Below are 4,306 nucleotides of genomic sequence, written 5' to 3'. Positions count from 1 at the left end.
ATCGATCCAAAGAGGGCCTAAATTCTCTTTAGGATATGGTTTAGTGATCAAGCAAGTTGACGCGGTGATATCTCTATCCGGATTTTACTTCTCCCTTGTGTCATTTCTCAAATGTTTCGGGCTTCATATAAGGCTTTTTAGGCTATATTCTCACAGGATTTTTGTAGAATAAGTATTCTAGCCTAGATTTTAAACTTATCGCTAACAATCATCGATACTCATGTAATATATTTATAGATAGATGCAAAGATTATTACCTACATATTAACCTAAGTTTCTAAAAATTATTTTGATGCAAAAGCTACGTGAGACTTCTAGATTGTTAAGAGCATAGAGAAAGAAAACAATACCAATATTCCTAAGTGTATAGCATAACTTATTTATTTATTTTTTGAATTTTGAAATTTTAACTAGAAAACAAATGCATATTATACATATCTATATCCTAACAGATGCCTTAATTACATGTGTTTCTATGCCCCCAAACAAGAAGCATGCTTTGTCCTCAAAGTATTTTAAATAAAAAGGGTAGGAAAAATACCATTGAAACACGTGGAAATTGCGGAACATCCGCAAAACAAAGTTAGAACGCATACTAATATAGGAAATAAAACCGACGCGAACTCTATAATGAAGTTCTACCCATTATGGGGTTAACAAGAATGAAATTGCTTCGGGGACATAAAACAGACACTAACTAGAATGAAAACTTACCTTATCTCCCGCATTACTCATCATCTTCCTCATCCTCTTCTTCTATAAAGAAGTGAGGTTCCTTCGAAGGCCCCGCCATGCCATGATAATTTGTCAGGCTTCCCACCATTTATCATCTATTATTGCTAACCTATTAAGAGCCACTTGGTCTGACGGGGTGTAGGTGCAACCTGATGAGGTTGTATCCTCCACCCTTGCCAAATCATTGCACGGAAAGATCGAATAATACTATTTGTGGGTCTTATAGTGTCGACCGTAATCCAATCCGTGAAACATGTACAAAAAACAGGAAAGAAACATAGCATAATACGGGAAATTAGAACAGGCATAAGAAGGAACTTATGCCTCATGCTATGGGATCGAGCTAAACTAGACATCAAGGTTCGGGGAAGGTCATGACACATACGTCTCGTGGCTAAAGCAAGGAAGACGCTGCAAGTGGCATCATTCACAGAAGAAAAACGCCATTCCCCTAAAATGTTTAGCATGATCCAAAACATAACAGTTCCTATGTTCATGGACAGGCTACCAAAGGCGACGTTATATTCCCTTTGGTCCTCGATATTTAAAAATGCCCGCTACCATAACGACTCATGCAAAAACTCATAAGTGTAGACATACATATTATCTACCCAATAACACCATGGGTCTTGTATTTCAGCGGGTATAGCAAGTCCAAGAACAAATGCTAACAAGAACCTGGTAATTTCCATTGGTTCATTATCAATGTTGATGGAGAACACTTGTTCTCCATCTGGTCTTTCAAAGAAAATGCAGTTATCGTAAAAATAAGATGCTAGTGTTGGAGAATAAAGTGCATCAGTCTTACCATAAGCGGTTCCCAAATTTTTACGATATGATCTTCACAAAACCAAGCACCGTAAGTAGTGTTTTGGAACAAATCTTCGAAAGACTGTTCCGTATCAATGTAGGAGATGTCATCTCAAAATTATGCTCAAATAGCCGCGAATGATCCGAGAACAACCCGCAGACAAACCGGAATTTTTCTTCGTCCACGGAAGTCGGGCGCGAAGCGCTTCTACTTTGGGCGCCGAAAGTGCACTCAAGATTTTGAATTCCAGTGTTTGAGCTGGTCGCTCACCTTGGGGCACGAAAAGCGCCTCGACAAAAATTCTGAAAAAAATGCGAGAGCGCGAGGCGCCTCCTCAAGCGCAGCGAGGTGTCAAGATCGGAAAATTAGACGAAACGTGGGAATCGTGGGAGTGAAAGGTGAGTGATGGAGGTTAGGTGTAGTGTGAGTTATGAGTGTAGAATGAATGAAGTTTATATAGGTTTTAAGTTGCTAAAACGGATCGGGAAGTTGCCAAAAAGTTTTTACGGCAGTTTCCGGAAATCCTAAAATTTCCAAACCCGAAAACGAAAACAACTCATTATTTTTATTCTAAAACAAACCTAGTATCTTTTAGGTTGAATTTAGGATAGAATCTACCTATTTAATCGAGATTTCATCCTACCATGATACTTATTCATAGATTTGCCTAAACGGCCATATTTTCACCCCGACCAAGAATAACTTCTAAAATGAGGGTCATATAAAAATCATGTTGGAATAGATAACACCACCCCCAAACAATTTGGGAAGGTGGGATCAATATTAAACAACCACGCACAATGAAAATAACCTCATTATATTAAAATTTTCATTCGAAGTACATTTCACTACAAATTCAAATTACGAAATTAAACTTACATTAAAATAAATAACAATAATGAAACTACAAATAAACATCAAACGATACTATCCCTAACCACTTCGGTACTGGTAACGGAGGGCACACACTCAGGAGATGGCTCCTGAGCTCCCGATGGGCTAGCACCATTCGTCTTTCGGCGACGACGCTCGTGCCTCGATGGTGTGTCCTCAGAAGGAGAATCCCCATGAGGTGGGAATCATGCAAGCATGTCGCCCGAATCGGGCGCCGAGCTTCTAGCTCGCCCCTCATCTCGTTCCCACCGCCGTCCCTCCTCCGGGTAACGGATCTCGGTTATGATGGATAGTAGCCCGTCGAGTCCGGAGGTCTTCGCAGATAGTGTTGAGTGAACGATGCCACAATGAATTACGGCCATGCATTCTCGTGATCCGACCAACACCTCTCCCGAGCATCCGCGATCAAAACAAGTCAAGTCCTCCTCATCCTCCGAGGCATTCTCATTTCCCCATCCTCCTCGGCATTCTCATTTCCACCATCCTCCTCGCCCTCTACCCTATCCTCGGGCAACCTCCAAACTCGTTGGACACAATCCTTATAGATGCAGTGGATTTCGTGTAGGGTGATGTAAGACCTATCGACGGAGTCTGCTCTCAACTTCAAAGATGATCTTGGTTATCAACACAGGAGAGGTGCAACAGCCTTCCCTACTCCCCTAATCATGCTAAGCAAAACTCCAAGATACGTAACTCGCATTTCGCGCCCGGAGTATCCATAAAATGTGGAGGCAGTTTAGACCGATGTCGCTAACCTTCTCCTTACCCAGGACGTTCCGACCAATCCACTGAGCTGCAGCCAGCTGGTTGATTCTGAGGGATGCCTAGCGAACACAATGCGATTCAAGATTGTAGTCCCCCTTCGTAATCGTCACGTGCATCAACGGCTCTACCCCCATTATATTGGGACTCCTGTAATATGACATCCAGATGGATTCTAGGCGGAATGCCTAGAATCTCAGCCAACAACCCAGTAGTTACTTCCTTCCTCCTCTTCGCCACCATAACAAAAATTCTAGTCCCCTCCAACTCCCTCGTGTTGTAGAACCGTCGGACTAAGTCTTCGTGGTAAAAGGCTTCGGTCGAGTACCACAAGCTATTCCAGTCTCTATTGATTATTTTGTCATCGTAAAACGGCGCGAAGTGGTCGCCAGTAAAAGCTTGCTCCGGCAAAATTCGACGTTGTTGAGCCATTTTAGTGTTTGGAATGTAGTGGGGGTTTAAATGGGATGTGGTGTTGGAATTTGAGTCGACCGACTGAAACAAACTGTGGTGGTGGCGCGACAGCTTAAATTTTTTAATTTTCGTGGGTTTTTGGTGATGTAAGTTGGTGGATTTGGTGGTGGTTTGGTTTTAAAGAAGATTTGAAATGGATTTTTGATGGTTGGCGTGGGTTTAATTACGTTTCTTGTTTAATTTTTGGATTTAGGTTTTGAAGTTTTGGTTTTGTTTGATAATGGCAGTTTGAGAAGATGAAGGACTGTTGGGGCAAAGGTAAGGGCGCGGGTTGGGCCCAAGCCCAATTCAAAATTTTTGAATTTTTCGATTTTTCGCAAAACTTCAAACTAAAATTGCCGCTTCGTTACCGGTCCGATTTTTGCGAATGAGATATAGAAATGATCAGGAGAGATTTTCCAATCCAATGATCCATAAAACACTCTATTCTGACCGTGGATGACATATAAGCTAGTGGAAAACGCCCGGCGAAGGCATGATGACGCTACGTTATAACGATGAACTCTAAATTCATAGATTATGTCAACCCGGATCGAAATACAATTAAACGGCCTAAGCAACTATAATGGGACATAAAACATTCTAGGACGGAAACACGAACACCCCACCCCCAAACAAATTTTTTACAAC

Source organism: Coptis chinensis, chromosome 5 (genome assembly GCF_015680905.1).
Source record: "Coptis chinensis isolate HL-2020 chromosome 5, ASM1568090v1, whole genome shotgun sequence".
NCBI lineage: Eukaryota > Viridiplantae > Streptophyta > Magnoliopsida > Ranunculales > Ranunculaceae > Coptis > Coptis chinensis.
The sequence above is the reverse complement of the archived record's forward strand: the minus strand, read 5'-3'. Positions refer to the sequence as shown.